Consider the following 12026-nt stretch of genomic DNA (forward strand, 5'->3'; position numbering starts at 1 on the left):
GGTGCGCCCATTAATCAATTTAAAAGGACTAAACAGCTGGTTAGTTTACAGACATTTCAAGATGGAGGGAATCCACCTGTTAGCAGACATGCTCAGAAAGAACGATGGCTAGCGCGTCTAGATTTCAAAGACGCATATCTGAAGGTGCCCACAGCACATCAGTTCTGGCATTTCTTGAGATTCACATGGAGAAAAGAGACATGGCAATTCAAGACCCTGCCTTTCGGGCTAGCCTTGACCCCATGGGTCTTTAGCAACCTTATGAGGCTCCTCACGACAGCTTTACAAGATCAGGGAATGCAAATGATTGTCTATCTGGACGACATACTACTTATGGCAGAAAACAGGGAAAGGTTGCAGAAGCAAGTGCATTGGGCAACATCCTTGCTATCAGGGTTAGGATTCCTGGTCAGTACAGAGAAGTCAGCACTGACATCGTTCAAGAGGTTGTACTTTCTAGGCTTTACGATAGGTACGAGGAAAGCCAGGCTAGAGCTCACAGTGTCGAAGATAAGGTCCATAAAGAAGAGTCTGAGTACAGCGCTCAGGAGACAGGATATATTGCTTCAGAATCTAGCCAGGATAGTTGGACTGCTCGCAGCCCCTATTCAGGCGATCTTACCCGGCGCATTACATTATCGGGCTCTTCAGAGGCTCAAGATAAAATACTTACAGAAGGGATGTAGATATCATTACGAAGTTCCCCTGCAAGACAGAGCTTCACTGGTGGCACCACAATATGGAAGCATGGAACGGCCGAGCCATATTCAAAGACATACCAGAGCTTATTATAGAATCAGATGCCAGCAGATCAGTCTGGGGAGCCAGATATGGCCACAATCAGACAGGGGGGAAATAGTGTCAGAAAGAGCTAGCTCTCCATATCAATTGCTTGGAGCTTCTTGCAGGATCCTTTGCCGTCAAAGCATTTACCAAGGACAAGGCGCAATGCTGCATCCTTCTACAGATGGACAATAAATCGGCTTTGAGGTATATCAAAAATCTGGGGGGCAAGTCCAAGATGCTAGCGGAGTTAGCAAAGGATTTCTGGCACTAGTGCCTGGAAAAGAAGCTCTCTGTCAAAGCAGAGTATCTTCCGGGAGCGATGAACACAGTAGCAGACTAGAACTCCCGTTTCCTAACAGACTTCAGTGACTTGATACTACACAGTTCAGTCTTCGACAAATTACAGCGGAGATGGGGACCGTTACATACAGACCTATTTCCCTCGAGGCTAAACACACACCTACCAAGATATTTCAGCTGGATACTAGATCCAGAGGCAGCAGGGCAGAGGAATTCCTACACAGCTGGGGACAACACACCCGCTTTGCCTTTCCCCCCTTCGTGATGCTGGCGAGGGTACTAGCAAAGGTACGCTGGGACAAGGGGGATCTGGTCACGATGACACTAGAATGGACATCACAAGCTTGGTTTCCAGTTCTGATGGAACTTTCCATGGATTTCCCCCAGAGGATGTCTCACAGATCGGATCTCCTATCCGATCCAGCGGGAGCTCTACATCCTCTGATACTGGACCGGACGCTGACCCTTCTAGCCTAACAGACTTTCAGGTGCAGATTGTGTTTGCCAGGACTTTCAGAGGAAGCTACAGAGTTTATCAAAGTTTCATGGGCCCCTTCCACAGTTTGGAGCTATAATTCTGCTTGATAGACCAGGGAACTATGGTGCACGGGGAGGGGTATTCCTCCCGTTTCAGCTCCTATAGTTCATGTCATAAATTTCCTAGCATCCCTACCTACTAAAGGCAGAGCTTTTAGGATGGTGGGAGTGTACAGATCAGCTAGTTCAGCTGGGCACGATCTAATAGACGGAGTCCCGGTTGGAGAGCACCCAGCAGTAGCTAGGCTTCTCAAAGGGGTTAAAGTAAGCAAGCCCCCTCTACCGAGATACTAATCCATTCAGGCCCTTAAAAAGATCCTTCACTTATTGGAGCAATGGCCATGAAACAACCTACTATCAGGGAGACAACTATCTGGAAAATGGGCCACCCTACTCTGCCTAGTGTCATGTAGAAGGGCTTCATTTGACAAAGCCCTGGAGATAGAGAGAAAAATATTTTATCCAGAGGGTGTAGCAGTTAACATCGCGCAGCGTACTAAGACCAACTCTAAGATTATTACATATCCATATTTTCCAGATAAATGTAAACTCTGCATAGCACAGTGCATAAAATGCTATGAGGCAGCAAAAGCATTCAGAATGTGACTCCGCTATTGATAGCACTCAGAAAGCCATATAAAGCAGTAGTGCCTGCCACTATAGCGAGATGGGTAAAAGAAGTTATGGAGCTGGCAGGAATAGATACCTCCATATTTGGAGCTCACGCGTCTAGAGGGGTAATGGTTTCCAGAGCTTTTGCAGCTGGAGTTCCGCTGAAGGATCATGAAGGCAGCAGACTGGTCCAGTTTTCAGAACCTTTTATTTCAAGCCAGTCTCCAACATTGCCTCAGCAGTAGTGCAAAGCTTTGAACCAGCATAATGATGGCCTCCGTTGTTGGCATAGAATGAAGATTGCCCAAGCGCATAGCGCAGAAAGTCCTGATTCTATTAAAGACACAGAGGCGAGCATTATCCCTCCCACTGGAAATTTTGCTAAATGATGAAATGTATAATGTATTATGTATTAAGATTTATATGAGCGAATTTCCCTCCCTAACAATCTCAATCTCTTTCTAGGTAGGGGACGAACAAAAGAACTCTCGACATTGATTATCCATGAGGTCAGCAGGGAGAATATGGAGAGAGGATCCAATTCAAAAGGAGAGATACGAATCAGCGCAGTATAGAGAGTGCAGAACAAGTCATCTAAGACTGTCTACTCAGACTGTTGTACATGTTTGGAAAGCTCAGAAAAAGAAGAGGAAGGGACCTAGATCAGCAAGCATTTGTACCAGCAGGGGAGATCTCGTTGGGCAACAGGACTGAGGCTCAGGACTACTATGCTGCTAGATATCATGGGAGATGCAGTTGGGACACCCCGTCATACCATGTTTCTTTTTTGTTATGGATTTGCCTGTTTGGGACTTTCAAACTGTTAAAAAAAAGTAAAAAGAAAATGAAAGATTTTAAAAGCTGTTGGAAGCAGTAATAAAGGAGATTAAGCATAATGCTCACCTCTGTTTCTTTAATAGAATCAAGACTTCCTGCGCTATGTGCATGGGCAATCTTCATTCTATAAGCATCTGGAAAAGTCCACTTGCGCTTGGGACTCCAACTTAACTCTAACTAGTGAGTCATCATTGACAACCAAATTGTCTCCCTTTCCAAGTCATGCTTAATGTATTGTTTTGTTATACAGTGTACATATTCCGCCCAATGATCGCTACGGGTACCTTACTCAATAAATGTACACTTTGTGTAAAAAAGGCTGCTCACCCTACATTGTTTATATAGGACAACAGGAGGATCAACGGGTTCAAAGTCTTTATGTATTCCATGATATCAATGATAGCCTTTCAGCATATGCATTAACCATATTGAACTTTACTGACATTATTCGAAATGAGAAAACATGTAATTACATTGTTTTCAAGGTCATTGTACAATTGGAATTGATATGAACAACTCAATATTATTTTACTCAATACAAATAAAGGGATTGGGGTATTTGATCATAGGAAAAGTGACCGCTGCAAACTGACCGAAAAAAATACAGCCTGCATGAGGTCACATTACATATGATCAAACATCACCCCCCACCATGATCAAACACCACCCCATACTCCTACTTACCTGCGCTGGCTCACCGCCTGATCCGCTTTAACCCTGCGGCGTCAGATCCATGCCTTTAACGCGGGTGGGATCCAACGCTGCAGGGTCCCTTTTTCTTTATGTTTTCCTTTTTTATTCAGTCCACCGCCTCCAATATCGAGGAAGCAGAGGACACCTCTGCAACAACCCAGGCCAATACACCCCGAACATGGGGAGCGGGGTACACCCACGCAACCACCGCTCCACATGTTCGGTATGTATTAGCCAATTTGACCAAATATATTCGGTCAAATGATACAGGCCAAATTCGATCAAATGTACCATGCGGCCAAATATTTTCGGTCAAATATGCTAATACCAAATAAATATTATTATAATATTGTTTCTTCCCTTGAATGTCCTTGCATACATTCTGTCATAAGCCTCTCATCGTGCTCTCATACTTCAAAGCCATCTCCAGTCTGTGCATGAATTTTATGTAACCAAACTTCTTTACATTTGATGCCCCATACAAAGGACAATTAGCTATGCCACCTGTATTTTCCACCTCCTCCTGTCTAAAAGCTCCATCAATGTAGCTGGTAAAGTGATTACTCACCCCTTATTTGCACTGACATTTGGCATGCTCATGTTTTTTTAACTGTGTCTTATTTTCAGTGGCCCAAGTCAAAATCTCAACTACTCTCAATCCAAAAATCACAGGCGAATAAGAGTAATTTTGAATTACATTGTTTTCTCAGGTGTTACTGTGCCTGTTACGGGTGGGCTGGAGGCACATGGCTAATAGCCATGACCCAGCAAATATGCCCACGGACAATGACAGCAGGCCATAACGAGTACCCACTATCAGTGGCTTGGTGGAGCTTAGGGCAGGGCCAAAAGCACTGAGCTGGCAAAGTGGCCACTTCATTTTTCTTTAAGAGACAACATAAAACAAAGTCCAAATCAACTGCAAACATTGTTTTCAAAACATTAAATTCACTGTAAAAGAGGTGTCATGAGCAGTGCATGAACAGATTTTTTTGAAAATGTGTTGGGTGAGTAATGGTTGCTTTAACTGGAGAATCTGTGTGGTGGTGTTTTTGTGCTGTCCTTTTTACAGTCTTTTTGCTTCATTTCAATGCTTTTTAAAGGAATAATTAACCTCAGCATTCTTTTAGCCAAAGTTATTCACTGCCTATATATATCAACATAACGTGTGCAGGGGCTATGTCCGCATATTTTAAAAGATAGTTCTTTATTTCACAAAAGCACATGGTCTGGCCTCATGTTTCTGTGTGAGACAGTATTTTCCTGTCTTGAGCTCGCAACCACCTAACTCTTTCTCCTCTTTGCTTTGGCCACCATTGTGAAATGTTTGAGGGGCTAATGACAGCTTCCTCTGCGTGCCTGATGCCTACACGCGTGTGCGCCGCGTGGCTATGGTCGAGTCGACACTTGGAAAGCCTGCATGTGGAGCATCTCAGCGAGCAATTCTCCTGGCTCGTGCTTTTTTGTGCTTTGGTCACCATTTTGAAAAGTGTCATAAGGCAGTGACAGCTTTCACTGATTCCACGAGGCTTGTCTCAACTTAGACATGTGGTCATGTGAAGCACTTCGGCCTGCAATCCTCAGGTGAGAGGCCACACAATAAAACATCTCTTCAGATGTCAGTTCTGTCGGAAGCGGCCTCTGCGTGATCCGGCGTCAGCGTTGGTCCGTTGGTCCGTTGGTGTGCTGGAGGAGGTGCGGCTTGACGGTCTGACGTCTGGATCGTGTGCGACGCGGCTGGTGCGGCACGGCTCAGCCCTTGCGTCGCCTGCATCGCTTGTGCCGCTTGTGCCGCTGCTGGCCGCTGGCGATCGAGCGACGTTTGGAGGGCGGAGCAGAGCCCGGAGTTATCGCTCTCACTTGATGAGAACACACCGGGGGTGAGCGACCGAGGGAGCGCCCCTGGAATTGGGCGCCGGGTGGGGCGTGCGACCTGGACCCCGTCATCAGGCACGCAGGTACCGGTCTGTGCTCCCAATTCGCTTGCTTTTTTGGCTCTGAGGTGGTACCTCACTGTGCGGCACGGTAGGCTGGGGCCAGGTGTCCCGAGGTCCCTTGGCCCAGAGGCGACAGTGAGGTGGGTCGCTCTTGGCTCTTGTGGGGGCTGGCTGTGAGGAGCCGCGGCAGTGCCTCTCCATGGTTAAAGGTGTGAGCAGATATAGTGGTATTGCCTGCAGAGCGGGGGTTCCCATTTGAGTAAGTGGGGCTGTGATTACCACTAGTGGGAGCTCTCCCAGTGCATGATAGCTAGTTGAGCCAAACAAAACGAGATTTTTCTGTGCCCATATAGTGAGGTATTTTTTTGGGCACATAGATTAAAGTTGGACCTGAACCTCGATAAAGCAAGCTTCTGAAGGCAAACACAACTTACTACGAAGCAGCTGATATTTTTTATGCCTTCTTTTTTTATATTGCTAACCTTTTAGAGCAAAATAACTATATGCCTTCACGTAAGAAGTCCCAAGCATGCTACAACTTGCGACAGCGGAAAATAAGGAGTAGTCCAGTGGACGAAGAGTGTGCGATGGGCAAAGATAAACAATCAAAGCCAGCACCAGCCACTAAAAGAGCAATAACGGATTTTTTCCCAGTGAATCCGCACCCGGAAAATAATTCTACCACCATGGATGAGGGGGAGGCGATCAATATGGACACGCAGGACCATGAGAGCTATGGAGATATAGATAATAACTCTCTACTGGAGCTCTGTCTTTCTATGCAAAGATCTATGACACCTGCAGTGGCTAAAGTAGGGCAACCGGCATCGAGCAATCGAATGGAGGAAGTTACTAAATCACCGAGAATGGGCTCTGTGAGATTGTCAACCACACCTAACCTGAACATTCACAATGTTTCTGAGCTTGAATCAAGAGAGGTGGAGGTCAGCAATACAGCATCTTCCAGCCCTACGGATTTGGTCGAACTACAATCATCGGTTGCATCTGTGCAGTTTGCCCTTAAGATCCTCCTTAAAATGTGTGGACGCATATTGGAAACTACACTAAATTTGCTTCCGCAAAATCCTGCCGCAGCGACAACTATTGCGAGAGCCCCAGAGGAGAATACGGCATCTAACCCAGAAGCAACTGAGAGTGTGGAGAATCTCGTAACGTCCCCCAATGCAGTCAAAACAACTGAAGTATTTATCTCCCGTAAACAGCGGCGACTAGCCAAAAGAGCGGCAATGAGGAAGAAAGCTTGTGAGGTGGCGCCGCCAATATCGGATACTGAGCCTTCTGGGAAGAATAATAAAAAACCAAGGAAACCAACGGCAGGCGGGTGCAGACGTAAGGATAAGCAAGTAGGTTACTTAACAAGCTGGGTACTGTCAGATGATGATGGGGACGATGAAATAGAAGATGGAATTGCATCTGCATCCATTAACATACCTGTTTCAGAGCAGCTTGAGGAGAATCATGTAACTGGTGGCAAAGATAACCTAGTAGCTGATAGAGAGTTAAGTAGAATGGAACCGGTGAACACTCTTAAGGATAATGAGGCTCCTCAGAAAGAGAACAGGATATGCCTCATTAAAAATCTATACCAGCAAAGTGAGAGCAGTTGGCTCACTAGAACCGGATTCCATGCTGTTCCTCAACTACGTGTATTAAGATCGGATGATTTTGAATTTATTGAGTCTCTACAAGTTACTAAAGCCAACGTTTCAGCCATTCATTGCAAGTTTATCTGCTCTGCCCAATTGATACATAACTATAAAGACAATCTCCGAGTCGTTGACATTGAAGTGGATCCCGATCAGGAGGATCCAAAATGGCCATGTAAATCTCCCTCAGCAGTAAAAGAAACAACAGAAGTTCCACCAAATCTGAAAAAGGACCGGGTCGCGATGGCTGATATCCAGAATGTTCTAACCTGGTTAGCATCAGCGCTACCGAAGGTGGTGAACTTAAATTGAATCCCCTCAATAGTATCATGGACTTGTAGAGGGTTCAAGCATTTGTTCTACTCGGTGGGCCCTCTCCAGTTCCTAACGGAAAATGTATGCATATGCCTACAAGAGACATGGTTGAGATCTCCTATAATACTCAACGGTTATACAATCTACCAGTCTCTGGCGATGAAGGGAAAGAGAGGGAGACCTTATGGTGGCCTGATCACAGGTATCAGGAATACAGTTACATCAAGACAGCTGGAGACATTATCCAGTGATAAAATGATTGCAGTAGAACTGGAGAGCATAAGCGAGGGATGCAGAGAAAATATGCTTATTATTAATTTGTATAGTCCACCGGGCGGTAACGAGGTTGAATCCCTTCAAGAAGCAATTCACGAGTTGTTGGCCACCTGGGTGATGGATCTGTCTAACACATTGGTAATTATCGCTGGGAACTTTAATTGCCATATGCTAAGCACAGTCGACATATCTATTAATCCTCTTTTGAATTCAACAAACAATATGGTACATAATCTCGAAGACCCACTTGGCATCTCCTGGCTGAGCTTCTTCAACGGCTGGGAAATGGAGATGATTAACGGCAGAACCTCAAGCGATAATTCAGGAAATTATACATGGCACAGCGGGACCGCAAAAAGCGTCCTGGACTATATATCTGTGAGTCCACAGATGGCCATGAATGTAAGCGACCTGAAGATTTCTGCGAACGACTGGAGCGACCACTCAATGCGTGTACTGAAGTGCAACATTGGTATGCCGGCCATATGTACTAAGCCCCTGGGGGACATGACAACTAACCATTCGAGCACCCGTTTATGCTGGTCTGATAAAAACATCAATGCAGCAGTAACCATGGTGCAGGGCATAGATGATGACATTCTGCACAGGTTCCATAATATGTCCATAAATGAAATGGAACATTGGGTTACATCATTCTCCGCTACACATGCGACTTCTGCAGTTAACCGGATAGCGATTAATGGTAAAACATCAGTTACATATGACAAAAGCATTAGAGATGCTAAACGTAGGCTAAGAGCAGAAATTAGACAAGCCAAACGTGCTAGTGCATGTCATTGGGCCTATCATGGTATTTGCAGAGCCCTAAAAAATAAGTATAGAGCGTATGTTAAAGCTAAAAGGTTCGAGCTAAAACTTAGGCAATGGCAAAATATGGTTCAAACCATATGTTCCAAAAATTCAAGAAGCATATGGTCCCTTCTTGGCCAAGCCAGAGGTAGTGGTAGAAAAGATCTGATTAACCCTATAAGTTCTAGTCAATGGACGGACTTCCTTATTGGTCGCAACATCCCTACTAAGGAGATGGGAAAGTCGGTAGAAAAAGTGACCCCAAGGTCCATCCCTCTCAATATAACAACTGAGCATTTAGTCTGGAAAATTAGAAGGCTCAAATCATCTAGGGCTCCTGTGCCTAACAGACTTTCAAATGCTGTGTTGAGAAGTCAACCGGAATTCTGGGCTAAATTTTTAAGAATATTATTTGGGAAAGTACTTGCGGTTGGAAAAATCCCTAAATCATGGCAGCATGCCTATTTAATACCAATCTTCAAGAAAGGTGATAGGAAAGATCCCTGTAACTTCAGGTTACTATCTATGCTTGACTGTACAGGGAAGCTTTTTGCTTCACTGTTACTTGATAAATTGGAGGAATGGGTGGCTAAATCTGATATACTCAACACTTTTCAGTGAGGCTTCAGGAAAGGCTACTCAACGATTCATAACATAATTATCCTGGACACTTTACGCTCAAAGGCCATGAGGAAAAGAAATCCGCCACTATATGCCATGTTCGTCGATTTTAAGGCAGCTTTTGACTCAGTACGCAGAGAAAAACAGTGGGCTAAACTCGAGCTATTAGGCTGCCCTGAGATACTTCTGTATTATTTAAAATTATTGCATGAGGACAATACAGTGGCTTGCAGACTCAATAATCAGGGGGATATGACTGTAGAGATCCCCCAGAACCATGGAGTCAAGCAGGGCTGCGTGACGGCCCCGTTTTTGTACAACCTTTATACATATGATTTACCAGATGCCATCTTAAGTGTCCATAATTGTCCTCCTGTCGTCGGCACAATCCACTGTGCAGTGCTAGCATATGCTGACGATATGATAATTATGATTCACACGTTCAGTGGTCTACGGAGATCTGCATTGAAGCTATGGGAGTATGCTGCGAATAATGATTTAATCATTAACCAGGAGAAAACTCAGGTGATGATATTCGCAAGTAAGAAGATTGCACGCCCTAGGCTTCTACTGCGCGAAATTGAAATTAAGTACACCCAGCAATATAAATATCTTGGGGTCGAAATGGATGTCAAGCCGGGTTATAACTCCTGTATTCAAATGAGACAACATCGGGCAGCTCAAGTAACGTCGCTGATTAGCCAATTTGCAAGACAGAACTGTGGATTTACATTGCACGGAATCCGTCAATTATATATCCAGGTGTTGACTCCTATGGTTGTTTATGGGCTGGAAGCCCTGCTGCAAATGGACTTAAGCTGGCTGCAAATCATAGAGGGGAAGTTTTGGAGAAGAATCCTAGGGCTCCCCAAATCTATTCCAAAGGCATTGTTAAGATTGGAAGTGGGGGTTTCCTCTTTAGATTCCATTGTCCTGAAAAGGAGAGCCGAACTTTATCTTAGGATTTCCAATCAACCAGAGAATCGGTTATTGAAAGAATTTGCCATTGAAGCTACAAAGGAAACTACCAAATGCCATCTTAAAAAGGAGACTGAAGCCTTCCTGAGGGTAATAAACTGGACTAAGAGTGGAGAGAAGTTTGATGATCCCCAAAAAAATGCACTGTCCAAAAAAATTGCCCTCTGGGACTGGTTGGAAAACTACGCCCATCTGGATAAGCTTCCAAAATACAAATTCATCCACTACATGCTCTATTCCTTTAAGCAAATGCAGCCGTATCTAACCCTCTGTCCATCAAGCAGACTCAGGCGATTTTTACTTCTATTGAGGGTTGATAATTTACCGCTGGTGTCTAATAAAAGTAAATATAATGGTTTATCTTCCACAGAGAGGTATTGCTGACTATGTAAGGATAACAGATGCAAAGAAACCGCTAATCATGTACTAACTAAATGTGTAAATATGATGGATACTTACAAAGTAAGTTATAGCAATTCTGTCCACGATACGGCATCCATTGGGGAATCTGCATTTTGGCTTTGCCTTATGAATACGCAAAGTCGACAGCTGCAGATTGCTACCTTTAGAGTCTGGTTGGTAATTGAAAGAACTCTGAACATATATATATGAACCTGTCTGATACTATTATACTGACTCTATTAGAGGTTTGGTGATCTCTATATTTTCGTAGGAGCAACTTTATATTTTCGTAGGAACAATTTTATAAACGATTAATGTTTAGAATAATAAGTATAACATGCCGGAGTTGTGCTTAACTGTTTTTTTTTTTTTCTCGATCAATAAGCAATATATGTATTATGAGATCGTTTTTTAGGCTAGTTTTTAGTTTTTGTCTTAGTTTAGTTATGTTTAAATTATATCTTTAGTTTTTTTTTTTTTATTATGTGTAAAGTTTAAAATAAACTGTAACACATTATTAATGAATAAAACATCTCTTCCTTCACGTGTAAGATATTTCACAGGTTCTATGAAGGTTTGCTGTATGTTTTTTTTTTCCCCAGAACGGCAACTTTGCAGAATTTACTTCCTGTGTCTCTCAACTTGCACTGATTACTCTTAAACTAACGAATGTATCATTGCAAATGTAACTAAGAGAAGCCCCCACCCTTTCACCCGGTATTCAGTGGTCGAGTGTACGAAAAGAAGTAGTGGAACTCTGTTTGCTGTTGGTCAGCCCCGCTCCCCACAAACCCCATCACTGCGCTCCCTCCCACACACAATCCAAACCCCCAAACAAACACGCCTGCTATTTTTGGGAATGTGCATTGAAGTGCATTGAAGTACAAGCTTCAGCTTCTTCCTACACTTTTATTTTAAAACTTAACCATTTCAGAACGGTTTCTTTTTAAAATAAAAGTATAGGAACAGAAAAACTTAAAAATAAAAACTATAAGAACACTGCCCCCGCCCGCTCCCGCCCACTTCGACCTCTGCCGGTATTCCTCTCTATTGATCTCCTCATGGCCATTTCAATAGTCTCTCAAATCACTTAACAGATGCAGGAGACAACATGTCAGAGGTTTCATTATGATCCCTGATAGCACCTGATCATCTTAACATAGTTCACATGAAGCATGAGAGCCACATGCTTGAAAAACAGAAACAGGTGGATCAGATTCTGAATGAAGTGATCTCAGCCTAAGCAAATACCAGC

Source organism: Ambystoma mexicanum, chromosome 1p (genome assembly GCF_040938575.1).
Source record: "Ambystoma mexicanum isolate Mex_15411 chromosome 1p, UKY_AmexF1_1, whole genome shotgun sequence".
In the NCBI taxonomy this organism is placed as follows: Eukaryota; Metazoa; Chordata; class Amphibia; order Caudata; family Ambystomatidae; genus Ambystoma; species Ambystoma mexicanum.